The 16453-nt window shown below is 41.8% G+C and overlaps 1 long non-coding RNA gene across 1 annotated transcript; it reads right to left on the bottom strand.

Annotated features, from left to right (window-relative positions):
- Window positions 1-245: 245 nt before the first annotated feature.
- LOC126956503 (uncharacterized) lies at window positions 246-15905 on the bottom strand. The gene is made up of 2 exons (XR_007726399.1): window positions 15674-15905; window positions 246-8591 (listed from the first exon to the last, which is right to left on the bottom strand). It is a non-coding gene; the product is annotated as an uncharacterized LOC126956503 (long non-coding RNA).
- Window positions 15906-16453: the final 548 nt, after the last annotated feature.

The raw sequence follows: 16453 nt of genomic DNA, 5'->3' as shown, positions 1-16453 counted from the left end.
TTTCCCAGGACTATTTATTAAATAGGGAATCCTTTCCCCATTTCTTGTTTTTGTCAGTTTGTCAAAGATCAGATGGTTGTAGATGTGTGGTATTATTTCTGAGGGCTCTGTTGTGTTCTATCGGTCTATATCTCTGTTTTGGTACCAGTACCATGCTGTTTTGGTTACTGTAGCCTTGTAGTATAGTTTGAAGTCAGGTAGCGTGATGCCTCTAGCTTTGTTCTTTTTGCTTAGGATTGTCTTTGAAGGGGGCCAGCCCCTCCACACCTGTGGGTATTTCTCATCAGGTGGGATGAGAGACTGAGAAAAGAAAGAAGACACAGAGACAAAGTATAGAGAAAGAACAGTGGGCCCAGGGGACTGGCGCTTAGCATATGGAGGACCCGCACCAGCTCTGGTCTCTGAGTTCCCTCAGTATTTATTGATCACTATCTCTACTATCTTGGTGAGAGGGATGTGGCAGGACGATAGGGTAATGATGGGGAGAGGATCAGCAGGAAAACATGTGAACAAAGGACTCTGTGTCATAAATAAGTTTAAGGAAAGGTGCTGTGCCTCGATGTACACGTAGGCCAGATTTATGTTTGACTTTACACAAACATCTCAGTGCAGTAAAGAGCAGTATTGTCGCCCGCATGTCTCACCTCCAGCCATAAGGCAGTTTTCTCCTATCTCAGTAAATAGAATGTACGATCGGGTTTTACACCTTGACATTCCATTCCCAGGGACGAGCAGGAGACAGATGCCTTCCTCTTGTCTCAACTGCAAAGAGGCCTTCCTCTTTCACTAATCCTCCTTAGCACAGACTCTTTACGGGTGTTGGGCTGGGGGATGGTCAGGTCTTTCCCTTCCCATGAGGCCATATCTCAGGCTGTCTCGGTGGGGAGAAACCTTGGACAATACCAAGGTTTTCTTGGGCAGAGGTCCCTGTGGCCTTCCACAGTGCATTGTGTCCCTGGGTACTCAAGACTAGAGAATGGCGATGACTTTTACCAAGCATACTGCCTGCAAACACATTTTTAACAAAGTACATCCTGCACAGACCTATATCCATTAAACCTTGAGTCAACACAGCCCACGTTTCTGCGAGCACAGGGTTGGTGCTAGGGTTACAGATTAACAGTATCTCAAGGCAGAAAAATTTTTCTTAGTACAGAACAAAATGGAGTTTCTTATGCCTTCTTCTTTCTTCATAGACACAGTAACAGTCTGATGTCTCTTTCTTTCCCCCACAGTCTTGCAATGTGGGCTCTTTTTTGGTTCCACATGAACTTTAAAGTAGTTTCTTCCAATTCTGTGAAGAGAGTCATTGGTAGCTTGATGGTGATGGCATTAAATCTATAAATTACCTTGGGCAGTATGGCCATTTTCAAGACACCGATTCTGCCTATCCATGAGCATGGAATGTTCTCCCATTTGTTTGTGTCCTCCTTTATTTCACTGAGCAGTGGTTTGTAGTTCCCCTTGATGAGGTCCTTCACATCCCTTGTAAGTTGGATTCCTAGGTATTTTATTCTCTTTGAAGCAATTGTGAATGGGAGTTCACTCATGATTTGGCTCTCTGTTTGTCTGTTATTGGTGTATAGGAATGCTTGTAATTTTTGCACATTGATTTTGTATCCTGAGACTTTGCTAAAATTGCTTATCAGCTTAAGGAGATTTTGGACTGAGACGATGGAGTTTTCTCTAAATATACAATCATGTCATCTGCAAACAGGGACAATTTGACTTCCTCTTTTCCTAATTGAATACCTTTATTTCTTTCTCTTGCCTGATTGCCCTAGCCAGAACTTCCAACACTGTGTTGAATAGGAGTGGTGAGAGAGGGCATCCCTGTCTTGTGCCAGTTTTCAAACGGAATGCTTCGAGTTTTTGCCCATTCAGTATGACATTGGCTGTGAGTTTGTCATAATAGCTCTTATTATTTTGAGATATGTCCCATCAATACCTAGTTTATGAGAGTTTTTACCATGAAGGACTGTTGAATTTTGTCAAAGGCCTTTTCTGTAACTATTGAGATAATCGTGTGGTTTTTGTCTTTGGTTCTGTTTATATAATGGATTATGTTTATTGATTTGTGTATGTAGAATGAGCCTTGCATCCCAGGGATGAAGCCAACTTGATCGTGGTGGATAAGCTTTTTGATGTGCTGCTGGATTCGGTTTGCCAATATTTTATTGAGGATTTTTGCATCGATGTTCATCAGGGATATTGGTCTAAAATTCTTTTTTTTTTTGCTTTTTTTTGTTTTGTGTGTGTGTGTGTGTGTGTGTGTGTGTGTGTGTGTGTCTTCCAGGCTTTGGTATAGCATAATGTTGGCCTCATAAAATGAGTTAGGGAGGATTCTCTCTTTTTCTATTGATTGGCATAGTTTCAGAAGGAATGGTACCAGCTCCTCCTTGTGCCTCTGGTAGAATATGACTGTGAATCTGTCTGGTCCTGGACTTTTTTTGGTTGGTAGGCTATTAATTATTGCCTGAATTTCAGAGCCTGTTATTGGTCTATTCAGAGATTCAATTTCTTCCTGATTTAGTCTTGAGAGGGTGTATGTGTCCAGGAATTTATCCATTTCTTCTAGATTTTCTAGTTTATTTGCATAGAGGTGTTTATAGTATGCTCTGATGGTTGTTTGTATTTCTGTGGGATCGGTGGTGATATCCCTTTTATCATTTTTTTTTTTATTCTTCTCTCTTTTCTTCTTTATTGGGCTTGATAGTGGTCTATCAATTTTGTTGATCTTTTCAAAAAACCAGCTCCTGGATTCATTGATTTTTTGAAGCGTTTTTTGTGTCTCCATCTCCTTCAGTTCTGCTCTGATCTTAGTTATTTCTTGCCTTCTTCTAGCTTTTGAATGTGTTTGCTCTTACTTCTCTAGTTCTTTTAATTGTGATGTTAGGGTGTCAATTTTAGATCTTTCCTGCTTTCTCTGTGGACATTTAGTGCTATAAATTTCCCTCTACACACTGCTTTAAATGTGTCCCAGAGATTCTGGTATGTTGTGTCTTTATTCTCATTGGTTTCAAAGAACAACTTTATTTCTGCCTTCATTCCATTATGTACCCAGTAGTCATTCAGGAGCAGGTTGTTCAGTTTCCATGTAGTTGTACGGTTTTGAGTGAGTTTCTTAATCCTGAGTTCTAATTTGATTGCACTGTGGTCTGGGAGATAGTTTGTTATAATTTCTGTTCTTTCACATTTGCTGAGGTGTGCTTTACTTCCAACTATGCGGTCAGTTTTGGAATAAGTGCAATGTGGTACTGAGAAGAATGTATATTCTGTTGATTTGGGGTGGAGAGTTCTGTGGATGTCTATTAGGTTCTCTTGGTACAGAGCTGAGTTCAAATCCTGGATATCCTTGTTAACTTTCTGTCTCATTAATCTGTCTAATGTTGACAGTGGAGTGTTAAAGTCTCCCATTATTATTGTGTGGGAGTCTGAGTCTCTTTGTAGGTCTCTAAGGACTTGCTTTATGAATCTGGGTGCTCCTGTATTGGGTACATACATATTTAGGATAGTTAGCTCTTCTTGTTGAATTGATCCCTTTACCATTATGTAATGGCCTTCTTTGTCTCTTTTGATCTTTGTTGGTTTAAAGTCTGTTTTATCAGAAACTAGGATTGCAACCCCTCCTTTTTTGTTTTCCATTTGTTTCGTAGATCTTCCTCCATCCCTTTATTTTGAGCCTATGTGTGTCTCTGCACCTGAGATAGGGCTCCTGAATACAGCACACTGATAAGTCTTGACTCTTTATCCAATTTGCCAGTGTATGTCTTTTAATTGAGGCATTTAGCCCACTTACATTTAAGGTTAATATTGTTATGTGTGAACTTGATTCTGTTATTATGATGTTAGCTGGTTATTTTGCTCATTAGTTGATGCAGTTTCTTCCTAGCATTGATGGTGTTTACAATTTGGCATGTTTTCGCAGTGGCTGGTAATGGTTGTTCCTTTCCATGTTTAGTGCTTCCTTCAGGAGCTCTTGTAAAGCAGGCCTGGTGGTGACAAAATCTCTCAGCATTTGCTTGTCTGTAAAGGATTTTTATTTCTCCTTCACTTATGAAGCTTAGTTTGGCTGGATATGAAATTCTGGGTTGAAAATTCTTTTCTTTCAGAATGTTAAATATCGGCCCCCACTCTCTTCTGGCTTGGAGAGTTTCTTCTGCGAGATCCACTGTTAGTCTGATGGGCTTGCCTTTGTGGGTAACCCGACCTTTCTATCTGGCTGCCCTTAGCATTTTTTCCTTCATTTCAACCTTGGTGAATCTGACAATTATGTGTCTTGGGGTTGCTCTTCTTGAGGAGTATCTTTCCAGCGTTCTCTGTATTTCCTGAATTTCAATGTTGGCCTGCCTTGCTAGGTTGGGGAAGTTCTCCTGGATAATATCCTGGACAGTGTTTTCCAACTTGGTTCCATTCTCCCCATCACTTTCAGGTACACTAGTCAAACGTAGATTTGGTCTTTTCACATAGTCCCATATTTCTTGGAGGCTTTGTTCATTTCTTTTTACTCTTTTTTCTCTAAACTTCTCTTCTCACTTCATTTCATTCATTTGATCTTCAATCACTGATACCCTTTCTTCCCATTGATCAAATCGGCTACTGAAGCTTGTGCATGCATCATGTAGTTCTCATGCTGTGGTTTTCAGCTCCATCAGGTCATTTAAGGTCTTCTCTATGCTGTTTATTCTAGTTAACCATTCGTCTAATCTTTTTTCAAGGTTTTTAGCTTCTTTGCGATGGTTTCGAACATCCTCCTTTAGCTCGGAGAAGTTTGTTATTACCGGTCTTCTGAACCCTACTTCTGTCATCAAAGTCATTGTCTGTCCAGCTTTGTTCCATTGCTGTCAAGGAGCTGCATTTGTTTGGAGGTGAAAAGGCACTCTGATTTTTAGAATTTTCAGCTTTTCTGCTGTGGTTTCTCCCCATCTTCATGGTTTTATCTACCCTTAGTCTTTGATGATGGTGACCTACAAATGGGGATTTGGTGTAGATGTCCTTTTTGTTGGTGTTGACACTATTCCTTTCTGTTTGTTAGTTTTCCTTCTAACAGTCAGGACCCTCAGCTGCAGGTCTGCTGGAGTTTGCTGGAGGTCCACTCCAGACCCTACTTGCCTGGGTGTCACCAGCGGAGGCTGCAGAACAGCAAATATTGCAGAACAGCAAATATTGCAGAACAGCAAATATTGCTGCCTGATCCTTCCTCTGGAAGCTTCGTCTCAGAGGGGCACCCGGATGTATGAGGTGTCAGTCAGCCCCTGCTGGGAGGTGTCTCCCAGTTAGGCTACTCAGAGGCCAGGGACCCACTTGAGGAGGCAGTCTGTCCATTCCCAGATCTCAAACTCTGTGCTGGAAGAACCACTGGTCTCTTCAAAGCTCAGTTGGAAATGCAGAAATCATCTGTCTTCTGCATTGCTTACACTGGGAGCTGTAGACTGGAGCTGTTCCTATTCGGCCATCTTCGAACAATCTCAGCATATACTTACTTTTCAGGTGAGTGCAGCTTTTCTGTGGTTTCAGCCATTGGCCTCAGAGTGTGGGTCTCAACAGCATTTTTGTCCCCTTTAAACTTCAGGAATGACTCTAGCCTATGTAAGCCCAGCATGGCAGCCTGAATGCACTGCACTTCATATGTGCATAGAACTGAGGACATTGGCAGCACTGGCTCAGAGCAGTGAAGTTGTCCAGTGCCCAGTCCCAGCTTACTTTAGGCTTAGGCCAGGTGGCACGTGGGACTCTGGACATGCTGCCTTCGACAGCTCTTCCAAAGATGATGAATGGGGCTCCATATTTTAGCCTCTAGATCAGGCCAAGCTATGTGGCTGGTCTAGGAAGGGGAGTAAATGATTCTGTCCAGTACGGAGTGTGCTTTTATAGTGTGTTCTGTCATATACAGAATGGCAGACACCAAAGTCCAAATAGTTGGGAGATTATCACTAATTTGTCTGGAAAAATTTCTTTAGGACCTGGTAGCATTCAGGTGAAAATTGTAGGCACAATTGAAAGTCAGCAGGGTTGTTATGACTGAATCATGCAAGAAAAGAAGAAGTGAGGGAAATTCCATGGAAGGTTAGAGTCCAGTTACTAACAGTGTCTATTGTAGGAGAAAAGAAGTTAATAGTTTTTTTGTCACCCATTACCAGAGTTATGGCTTACAATCTTATATCAAAACACAGATTAAGAAGAGAAAACCATTAAAAAATTATTTAACAAAGTTTTCCATGACAAGGGAGCCCTCAGAAATGAAGACTAAAGACCCAATGAAAAGCATATATTTCTATGCTTTGATTCTATAGGCAAGTCATGTAGAAGTATGATTGCACAATAAGTGTATTATCTAGTGCTAATAAATGGGCACTGGGGAACCCAGAAGTGGCTCTCTGTTCAGATTCTTTTGGCCTCTGGGTAAGGAAGTACTCCTCTGGAATAAGGCCTTTATGCCCTACTTTCAGGGGAGGTAGGTCAGAGCATTCCTTTATGGCCAGCTGCCACACAGAAAGGCATAATTGTAGTAATACTGACCTTCTTGCTTCTGTGGTTTTCTCAATTGCCAAGGTACCATGAAACTTCCTTGTGAAGTTTTTCAGTTCAGGAACTGGGTCACTATATTATCTAGTCATTATACCAGTCTCTCAGTCCTGAGAATAGGTCAGCCCAGTTACACAGTTAACAGGACTGTCTCAAGTCAGGGATTGCAGAATGGCATCCACCAAAGTTAGGGCTAAGCAATCATTCATTTAATAAGAGATATTTCCAGCAGGGTGTGGTGGCTCATGCCTGTAATCCCAGCACTTTGGGAGGCCGAGGTGGGCAGATCACCTAGGGAGTTTGAGACCACCCTGACCAACATGGAGAAACCCCATCTCTACTAAAAATACAAAATTAGCCGGGCGTGGTGGCGCATTCCTGTAATCTCAGCTACTTGGGAGACTGAAGCAGGAGAATCGCTTGAACTCGGAAGGTGGAGGTTGCGGTGAGCCAAGATTGTACCATTGCACTCCAGCCTGGGCAACAAGAGCAAGACTCTGTCTCAAAAAAAAAAAAAAAAAAAAAAAAAAATAGAGATATTTTCATTGAAACAAGAGAAAAACAAAGGTTAATGATTGGAACTAACTATAAACTCAGTTTTGTGGGTCCAGAAGGCAGCCAGTCAGAAATTTTTAGATATTGAGCTTGAAGTATCTTCAGTTTGAATGGGGGCAGGCAGTGGCAATCTGACAGAATTTCCTGGTTTGCAGTTTGCATGAGGTATTCTGGTTAAATTTCTGACTAGTCCATGTATGAGTGGTGGTGATTTTTCTGCAGTCTATATTAACCCATCCAGCTTCAGCTGACAAGACTTCAGGAAAAGTATAGTTTAATTTCCGCAATTCAAAGCCAGAAGGGTAGAAGAAAAATCAGAAATATTAGTTTTAAGAGCCATAGCTAGGTTTTTTTTTTTTTTTAGACGAAGTCTTGCTCTGTCGCCCAGGCTGGAGTACAGCATCACCATCTCCACTCACTGCAACATTCACCTCTGTGTTCAAGCAATTATCCTGCCCCTGCCTCCTGAGTAGCTAGGATTACAGGCATGCACCACCACACCCAGCTAATTTTTGTAGTTTTTGTAGAGATGGGTTTTCACCATGTTGTCCAGGCTGGCCTCGAACTCGTAGCCTCAAGTGATCCACCTCCCTCAACGTGCCAAAGTGCTGGGATTACAGGCATGAGCCAATGTGTCCAGCCCCCCCTTTTTTTTCTTTCTTTCTTTTTCTTTTTTTTTTTTTTGAGACGGGGTCTTGCTTTGTAATTGAGGCTGGAGTGCAGTGGCACAAACAAGGCTTACTGCAGCCTCGACCTCTTTGGCTCAAACAATCCTTCCATCTCCATCTTCCAAGTAGCTGCAACCACAGGCACATGCCTCCATGCCCAGCAAATTTTGAACTTTTTGTAGAGATGGTATTTCGCCTTTTGCCCAGGCTGGTCTCGAACTCCTGGGCTTCAGCAATCCTCCCACTTCGACCTCCCAAAGTGCTGGGATTGCAGGTGCGAGCTCTGACACCCAGCCCATTGCCAGATATTACAGGAAAAAAAAATATTCAAGATCCAGTCTAGATTTCAGGTAGATGACAAAACCTCAAAAACAATGAGCTAGAGTCTAATAACAGGGGCACTATAATTTTTTTTTCTCTGAAATTTTTTTTCTCTATACCTACTCCCTTTTTATCAAACATCATCAAAGTATTAGTACAAGTAATTTGTTTGCAAAATAAATTTTGTGTCTTTAAAGTTGGCCTACTGTTTACACAAATGCAGCAGGAATAGTGTTTTGCCACATAGGCTCTCTTTAAGTTGGCTTTTCTGGATATTTTAATAAGGAATCTCAAATTAGACTTTTAAAAGCCTCTCAAGGCTAGGAAACCATACCAGGATCTTGCTATCACACTTTGCCTGGAATACCTATAGATTTGGGTGAATTCTTCCCTTGTCAAGGTCCTCCAGATATCCTGATGTTCCTTAATCTGCCAGGAAGTGACATTTCTTACTCACCTGTAAGGCCAGGAACGCTTTTAAGTCAGACCAGTTTCTCATGTCTGAGTATGTTGTTTCTGTTCCTAAAAACCACAAAGGAAAGAAAACAGTGATATTACATTCAACATGGTAACAACTCTGAATCTTTGTTCTAACAGTGGAAATATAATATCTCTAGGGATTAAGCCTGGTCTCCAGAATGTACCCAAGGCCGTAGGAAAATAACATTCAGATGTTTTTTAACAGCACTTCCAAGGATGAGCTGAGGGGGTTTCTCAGTATAGGGGAAACTGTCACAAGGTGTACCCTCTTTTGTTTTGAAGCAGTAAAGGAAGTTCTCATTCTTCCCCATTCTTTGTTCAAAGCATATGAGATATGACCCAGCATTATAGTTATTGTCATGCTACCTTACATGCATGTGAATCTCTTAAGGCTAACTCAATGCTAATGTTCTCTCTCTCTTCTAAATCCCATGAGATCATGATGTATTTTTTAAAACATATATTGCTGGATTCAGTACGCTAATACATTATAATTTTTAACACCTGTGATCATGAGCGCTATTGGCTAACCAAAAAATTGGGGGATTGACAAGAGTGCAAAAAGACCCCTGTCTTTTTGTTGTAAGGATTGTTTTATTTCTCCCACAGTGGATATATTCTTCCCCTTTCTTTCCTCCTAAGTGGATTATTCTTAGAAGCTGTCATAGATAGGGCTTCCTAGAAGATGGTTCCATGTGATCAAGCGAACTGTTGTGTTCAGGGTGGGTTCAGTTCATAGAACCCAATGTTCATAATAGTAGTGAGGGATTCTCTTTAAGAAAAAGAATAAAAATTTTGAGTACAAAATTACAGTCCTGTTCAAAGGGATCCTAAAAGCTAAGCTTCCTTAGCTGCATGGTAAATTCACCTCTGACCCTGCATGATACCCAGTATGGGCCAATGAGGTAGTGTTGTGGGAAACTCAGGACCAGAGAGACTGATATGGAGAACAGGAGGATTGTTTATTTGAGGTACCCACCAGCTCAGTGGATTCGCATCCAAAAAGCTGAGCCTAGAACAAAGACAGAGTGGGGTTTTTATAAGCTGGCTTATAAAAGTAAAACAAAAGCAGCTAATCATATGATAGGTCACATAATCTATAGCATAGCATAATTTGTGGCCTTGCATAGCCGGTAGTCTTGTAGCTGCATTGAAAGAAAAACAAGAACTGGCTAAATACAGACATTTGTAAAACATAATCATGCTTAAGAAGCCTGGACAAGGAGTAACAGTAAAAGAATTTGTCTTTCTCTCTCTTTTTTTTATTTTCCTTCAACCTTGCTCTGGAGCAGGGGCAGGTGTCTGGAGTCTAATCCTTTGACCTTGGCTTTCCAGACAGGGGTATCTTATAACTGTCCTTGTAGTGAGCTTGCTAGGCAGGGGAAAACTTGTTCTTTTCTTTTTAACCCTTGCCCTGCCTGTTACTTTTCTTGGAGTAAATGAATGCATATTTATTTTTAAATTTTCTGCTTCAGTTGCACAGCATTGAATTGTCTCTTGCTCCGTCCTATTCCAATTACCCTGTCTTTTAACTCTCACTTTCTTTAAAAAAACACTTTTGAATTAAAAAGTGTCACAAAGTTTTCACTTTAGCTAATGCTTCCTGTGGAAGCCAGGCCAATAAAATATGCCTCTCTGTTTACCTTACATGCTTTGACTTTTTTCTTCTGCGGACTGAATCCTAAATAATTCAATCTGTATTGAAAAGATTATGAGGATGCCTACAATGATTCAGGTCACTATTGACTGTTGAATGGGTCCAAGTGAGACATGATGCCAGTATTTAATAAATCTGCCTGAGCGGGGCAGAAAAATAAAAAGGCCCTTTTAAATATCAAGCAAGTATGAATATTTATATGCCCATTTTGTATATCACTCTTGTCAATCCCCCAATTTTTTGGTTAGCCAATAGTGCTCATGATCACATGTGTTAAAAATTATAATGCATTAGCGTCCTGAATCCAGCAATATATGTTTTAAAAAATACATCATGATCTAGTGGGATTTATCCCATGAACTCAATATTGGTTTAGCACTTGAAAATCAGTTAATATTATTCAACATATTAACATTAAAAAGGAAGTAAACCATGTGATAATATCAGTAAATGCAGAAAATCTTTTAAAAATTTAACCCCTTTTCATTATTAAAATGTATCTTAACAAATTAGAAAAAGTGGATTCCCGTATTTAAAAATATATATGAGATGTACAGTTAATATTCCACCTTGAAAAAAATAAAAATGTTTAACCTCAAAATATATTTATTTGACATATTTTCAGATGACTGTCAGAGAACCAGCGAAAGAAGTAGCCTTGCAATGCCGTGGTTTGTGAGAAAAATTTGCATCTGTAGAAAATCTGCATTGATTCATATAGGCCTTCTCTTGTCTAGATCTAGGAAGGATTAACAGAATCTGAAACCTTAAAAGTTTTCTCTCTCCTATAACCTGTTTTGGCATGATGCACTTTTTTCTGTAACCTCAAGATGGTATATAAGCTCCTGCACCTCACTGAGGGGCTGGGTAATCATATATTTTGTAGTGTTTTCTCCTATTCTGCCTCTGAGTCGATTTTAGAGCAAATGTTCAGAGTGCTAAGAGAAAGATTTCCCTTGGCCCCTGAAAATTTGGTGCTGTGAGCAGGAACAGAAAATTTGGCTCCTTTGGAAGCCCATAGTTGAGGGAAAGCAGGAGCTGATCGGCCAGCGTAAGGATAAAGAATTTTTACCAGCCAGATTCCAGGCCCCACTCTGTGGCATCTGGTCAAGTAGAGAGTAAAAATCACTCTCTATTTTTCCTGTCCAAATCTTGACTGATGGGAGAAAAGGATTTGTGTGACTAGTGCTGGTGTATCAACTCTGTTGTACTTTCTGGTAGTTTGTGGTATGGATCATGTTGTTTCATCCCTTTCCTGCCAGAATAGTGTTTTCTTTGTCTCTATCTTTCTGTGTTGTTCTGTCATGAAGAGGAGTAAGGAGTACAGGACAGATGAGATTTTTCTCTCATCTTGTTTTGTTTTTTAATTTAAAAAAATTTTTTTGAGATGGAGTCTCACTCTGTCGCCCAATCTGGAGTGTGGTGGCACCATCTGGATGCACTGCAACCTCTGTTTTCAGGGGAACCGGCCCCCAATATTTCAACATAGGTTCTTTTCTATTTTTGCTAAGTGTCAGCCGGTCTGATAAATAAAGGGAACGAGTGCAAAAGAGAGAAATTTTAAAGCTGGGTGTCCAGGGGAGACATCACATGTCGGCAGGTTCCGTGATGCCCCCTGAGCTGCAAAACCAGCAAGTTTTTATTAGTGATTTTTAAAGGGGAGGGAGTGTACCAGTAGGGTGTGAGTCACAGAGATCGCATGCTTCACAAGGCAATAAAATATCACAAGGCAAATGGGGGCAGAGCGGGATCACAGGACCGGGGCGAAATTAAAATTGCTAATGAAGTTTCATGTCCCACTGGGCACACATTGTCATTGATAACATCTTATCAGGAGACAGAGTTTCAGAGCAGACAACTGGTCTGACTAAAATTTACTAGGCAGGAATTTTCTCATCCTAATAGGCCTGTGAGCGCTGGGGCAGACCGGGCCTTATTTCATCCCTCATCTGCAACTGTAAAAGACAGACAGTCGCAGAGCAGCCATTTTAGAGACCTATGCCTGGGAATGCATTCTCTTTCTCAGGGCTGTTCCTTGCTGAGAAAAAGAATTCGGGAATATTTCTCCTATTCGCTTTTGTAAGAAGAGAAATATGGCTCTGTTCTAATGGTTGTCTCCCTTGTTCCCCGAACATCGCTGTTATCCTGTTCCTTTTTCAAGGCGCTCAGATTTCATATTGTTTAAACACACATGCTTTATGAACAATTTGTGCAGTTAATCATCACAGGGTCCTGAGGCAACATACATCCTCAGCTTATGAAGATGACGGGATTAAGAGATTAAAGTAAAGATAGGCATAGGAAATCACAAGAGTATTGATTGGGGAAGTGATAAATTTCCATGAAATCTTCAGAAGTTATGTTCAGAGATTGCAGTAAAGACAGGCATAAGAAATTATAAAATTATTAATTATAAAAGTATTAATTTGGGGAACTAGTAAATGTCCATGAAATCTTCACAATTTATGTTCTTCTGCCATGGCTTCAGCCGGTCCCTCTGTTCGGGATCCCTGACTTCCCGCAACACCTAGGTTCAAGCGAGTCTCCTGCCTCAGCCTCCTGAGGAGCTGGGATTACAGGTGTGTGCCACCATGCCTGGCTGTATTTTTTGGTATTTTTTATTTTAGTAGAGATGGGGTTTCACCATGTTGGCCATGCTGATCTCAAACTCCTGACCTCAGGTGATCTGCCTGCCTGGGCCTCCAAAGTATTGGGATTACAGGTGTGAACCAGTGTGCGTGGCTAATTTTTTTTTTTTTTTTTTTTTTTGACAGATTCTTGTGCTGTCACTCAGGCTGGAGTGCAGTGGCATGATCTGGGCTCACTGCAACCTCTGCCTCCTGGGTTTAAACAATTCTTGTGCCTCAGCCTTCCATGTAGCTGGGATTGTAGGCATGTGCCACCACACCTGGGTAATTTTCATATGTGTAGTAGAGACAGACACCATGTTGGCCAGGCTGGTCTCAAAATCCTGACTTCAAGTAGGCCAAAGCCTGCCTTGGCCTCCCAAAGTGCTGGGATTATAGGCATGAACAACTAGTGCCTGGTCCTGTTTTGTTTTGTTTTTTAGAGACAGGACCTTACTATGTCACCCAGGCTAAAATACAGTGGTGCAATCATAGTTCACTGTAACTTCAAATTTCTGGACTCAAGACATCCTCCTGCCTTAGCCTCCCCAGGAGCTAGATTACAGGCACATGCCACCATGCCCAGCTAATTTTTTTTTTTTTTTTTTTTTTTTTTTTTTGAGACCAAGTCTCACTCTGTAGCCCAGACTGGAGTGCAGTGGAGTGTTCTCAACTCACCACAACCTCCATCTTCTGAATTCAAGTGATTCTTCTGCCTTGGCCTCCCGAGTAGCTGTGATTACAGGCACCTGCCACCACACCCAGCTACTTTTTTTGTATTTTTAGTAGAGATGGTGTTTCACCATGTTGGCCAAGCTAGTCATGAACTCCCAACCTCAGGTAATCCGCCCACCTCGGCCTCCCAAATTGCTAGGATTACAGGCGTGAGTGAGCCATGGTGCCCAACCCCAGCTAATTTTTTAAAAATACTTTTGTAGAGACAGGTCTCCTTATGTGCCCAGGCTGCTCACGAGCTCCTGGCCTCCCAAAGCACTAGGATTACAGGTGTAAGCCACCATGCCCAGCCTGAAATAGTCAATATGCCAGAGGTATATTGGTGTATTGGGGTGGTGTATTTTGGTGTCCCACAGTCATATTTTGAGGGAGTGTGTCCAGAACAATCAACTGAGAGTTTAGGTTGGTATCTTGGAGTGTTAGGGGGAAGGGACACAGTAAAATCACACACACACACACACACACAAAATATTAGAAGATGAGCTTTAAATTTACACCAAAAGTTGATTTAACACTGAATGCTAAAATTACATTTATCTATTCAACCACAGGCAGAGCTATACACACTCCAACTTCCTTAAGTGAGGTTGTGCAACTACATAATGGAGAGAATTAAGAAGCAAGCCCAGAACAAAGCTTGTGCTCACCAGTTTTTGGTTGAGAATGAAACAAGGTAAAGCACAAAATACAGTTGGCACACTGTCTATCGAAAATAATGATTTTTGTGCCACAAACCACACAATATGTGAGGAGAACTAAAAGGGGAGCCAAGGAGCTGAAAGTGTTTATGAGAAATTGCACCTTACAGATACTGGAGGAGTGAGGAAGATGATTTTCCCACTCACCCAACCATTTCGATGTATCGAACTACACTGTGAAAAAACAAATATGATAATATAAATAGGTTTTAAAAATCACAACTCAGCTTGGCACGGTTGCTCATGCCTATAATCCCAGCACTTTGGGAGGCCAAGGCAGGTGGATCACATGAGACCAGGAGTTCGAGACCAGCCTGGCTAACATGGCGAAACCCCGTCTCTTCTAAAATAACAAAAATTATCTGGGCATTGTGGCAAGTGTCTGTGGTGTCTGTACTCAGGAGGCTGAGGCACAAGAATGGCTTGAACCTGGGAGGCAGAGGTTACAGTGAGCCGAGATCATGTCACTACACTCCAGCCTGGGTGATAGAGCAAGATTCTGTCTCAAAAATAAATAAATAAATAAATAAACAAATAAATAGAAATAATTTAAAAAATAAAAAATAACTCTAATCTCTATGCAATTTTCAAGAGGCAAACAAGCTAAAATTACACCACCGGTTGAAAATAAAGGAGTGGATACCTGAATTTAATCAATTCTAGGGTAAATATTTTTCTTATTTTAGTGTCTCTGAAATAGGTATATATTTTAAAATGGGTGGCCTCTTACCATTGGGACATAGTATAATTTGCAGCATTTTCTTCTGTTAATGGTATATGTAATAATGTCTCAGGTGACGTATTCTTATGGGGTTCCTAATACTGGCTTTATTTTTATTTTATTTTTTGAGACAACATCTCCCACTCAGGCTGAAATGCAGTTGGTGCAGTCATGGATCACCATTCACTGTAGGCAGGACCTCCCAGGCTGAAGAGATCCTCCCACTTCAGTCTCCACCTAGCTGGGAGTACAGGCACACGTGACCACATCCAGCTATTTTAAATTTTTTTTGTAGAGGCGGGGTCTTGCTTTGTGCTTAGGGTGGTCTTGAACCCCTGGGCTAAAGCAATCCTCCCGCCTCCGCCTCCCAAAGTGCTGAGATTACAGGAGTGAGCTACTGCTCCCGGTCAGCTTTTCTGCTAAAATGCTCTGCTGGGGTGGAAATGAAAGCAAAGCAGTGGGCGGGCATTTGTTTCAAAAAGGCTCTGCCTGGGCTGTTACTTCTGGTGAACTGGTTGTACTTTTTAGGTGGAAACTATGCCATTTTTCCTTTATTCTCCCCTCTGAAAGACCAGAAGGCAATTGGAGGATCCTCAAATACCAGGGAGAAACCCGCTAGCAGAAGATGTAGTATGGTGGAGGGGAAGATCAAGGCAAACGCCTTGGGAGTGGGTGAGAATTGCTACCTCATATTGGGTCTCCTGACCTGTGAAGACCCTTATCTGGGCTCCTCTGGACATGTCCTGTGTCCAGGTTCATCTAGAAAAGAATTGGTTGCATAGCATCTTCAGGATGCGGCTGGGAGATGATGAGTTCGAGTGGGAATGCTCCTGGTAGGATCAGTAGGTCTCTTGGGGAGATTACATCTGGATGTTTAGATTTTGGGGGAAATGTGAAAGCTTATGGGAAAAGGACGATTTTCTTTTTTTTTTCTTTTTTGAGACGGAGTCTGGCTCTGTCACCCAGGCTGGAGTGCAGTGGCGCGATCTCGGCTCACTGCAAGCTCCGCCTCCCGGGTTTACGCCATTCTCCTGCCTCAGCCTCCCGAGTAGCTGGGACTACAGGCGCCCGCCACCTCGCCCGGCTAGTTTTTTGTATTTTTTAGTAGAGACGGGGTTTCACCATGTTAGCCAGGATGGTCTCGATCTCCTGGCCTCGTGATCCGCCCGTCTCGGCCTCCCAAAGTGCTGGGATTACAGGCTTGAGCCACCGCGCCCGGCCCAAAGGACGATTTTCTTCCAGGCAGTGGCAGTTCCTTATTTCCTATGAGGAAGGAGTTTATAGCCACAGTCTGACTGAAAAGTGTGAGAATTCAAGCGCTTGAAAATTCGCCTGCTTTGCATTTCCCGAAAGAGAGAAAACGTCAGGGATCCATTTCACAGATCAAGGGTATAGGAAAGTGGAGGCAGTTTGAGAGGTTCCCTGGGGTTGGAGAGGGAGCGGACATCTGCCATCAATCCCTTCTC

Source organism: Macaca thibetana, chromosome 6 (genome assembly GCF_024542745.1).
Source record: "Macaca thibetana thibetana isolate TM-01 chromosome 6, ASM2454274v1, whole genome shotgun sequence".
NCBI lineage: Eukaryota > Metazoa > Chordata > Mammalia > Primates > Cercopithecidae > Macaca > Macaca thibetana.
The sequence above is the reverse complement of the archived record's forward strand: the minus strand, read 5'-3'. Positions and strand labels throughout refer to the sequence as shown.